Genomic DNA, 1,877 nt, shown 5'->3' with positions numbered 1-1,877 from the left:
AACGATGTGAAGACGCGAGGGGAGGTATTTCTGTTTTGGACTTGAACCCGTTTGGCTCCGCTCTCCGTGTACGCGTGCGCGCGCGTGTTGATTCGTGGTTGTGCGCGCGTGTCTGCATGTGTGTATGTGGGCGTGTGTTTGTGCATCTGTGAGGGTGTGCTTACACAGCATGTCCAATAGTAAACCTCAAGCCCCCCCTCCTTTCCCCCCAGTGGCACTTAGCTAATGAAAGACATCACTATAGCTCTACCTTAACTGACCCTCAGGAGACGGTGAGGGTGTGCGTGTGTGTGTGTGTGTTGGGGGGAAGCTCAAAGGCACCGATGTGTCCTTCTCGACATCGGAGGAGACTGAAGGAACAGGCGTGGAGTCAGCACACACACACACACGCGCAGGACCGAGCTCATTAACTGAGTGATGATCATCAATCCTCTGTGTCATGCTTTGTGATTCCACCACCAGATTCGGAATCAGGTGATCTGACATAGAGACTGAACATCCAGGGGATGAGTGTGCGTCTCTGTGTGTCAGCGAGTGTGTGTTTGTGTGTGTTTGTGTGTGTTTGGAGGGGCTGAGATGCAGAGAAGCGGAGAGCGCCTCACAACACCTGCTTTCAATTTCCAGTAAATTGGAATTCTGTCAGGAACAATGGACGCTTTTGTGAGCCAAGAGAGAGAATGAGAGAGAGAGAGAGAGAGAGAGAGAGAGAGAGAGAGAGGGAGAGAGAGACAGAGAGAGAGAGAGGGAGAGAGAGAGAGAGAGAGAGAGAGAGAGAGAGAGGGAGAGAGAGAGAGAGAGAGAGAGAGAGAGAGAGAGAGAGAGAGAGAGGGAGAGAGAGAGAGAGATGGAGAGAGAGAGAGAGAGAGAGAAAACAGGCAGGTTGCCAGGTTGGTGTGGTATCACCAACTGCATCAAAAGGTGGTTAACAATATTGCATGTGTCTATGATCACAACTATGGAGATACGGGGATACCAAAGACAGTGGGATCAATACAGTGAGATCAGTTACGTCCACAGCACTTATAATCATCAGTCCACTATGCTTAGCTAATTACTGTACTGTTCAACTTCATCATACACACAATTATGTAAGGAAGGTTGTCCTTCAGGTCGACAGAATTATCATTTTAAAAACTATGTAGGCACGCACACAAACACTCACACACACACACATACATCTACACACAACTCATTTAAAAGGGTGGCGTTGAACCTTTGAAAATCTGATTGATGTGAGAGACGTGCTAGTGAATGACTACACACACGCACACACACACACACACACACACTGTGAGAAAGTGGTATAGGAACGGGGGCAGAAAGGAGAGGGTGAATGAGGAGAAAGGGCGGAAGTTGAATGAGGAGAGGAAAGGACAAGGAGGGAAAGGGAGCAAGGGAGGAGTCGGTTGAGAAGTGAGAAGGAGCCCCCGGGAAGGGATGGGCAGGGGGTCTGAGTGGAGCAGTGAACCCAGTGAGGCGTGGTGAAAGCTGGTCGCTTTCCACCCTGCCACTGGGGAGCCTGGAGGGAGGCCTCTGCTCTATGTCTAAATCACCTGGGCACGACGACACAGCTTCATTTTCAGAGACAGTGACAGCCAGGTTCTCCCATGAGTACAACACACACACACTCTCTGCCTGCCTGAGTTCATCTTTGTCCGCACAGAACCAACTCCTAACATACACACACACACATAATTGCACCCCCGCACACATATTCACGTACAGGATGAATATGTAACAAGGAAAGTAGAGCATCTAGAGTTGTCTCTTGGGACCGGGGCCGGGCACATCACACCCTGCACCCTCCCTCACTCCTACCATGGCCTCCTCTCTCCTCTCCACTCCCCCTCTTCAATCCTTTCCTTTCCTCCTCTCTC

The sequence above is a fragment of the Hypomesus nipponensis genome, chromosome 12 (assembly GCF_054491055.1).
Source record: "Hypomesus nipponensis isolate SF chromosome 12, ASM5449105v1, whole genome shotgun sequence".
Taxonomy (NCBI): Eukaryota; Metazoa; Chordata; class Actinopteri; order Osmeriformes; family Osmeridae; genus Hypomesus; species Hypomesus nipponensis.
Note: the sequence above shows the minus strand (reverse complement) of the source record.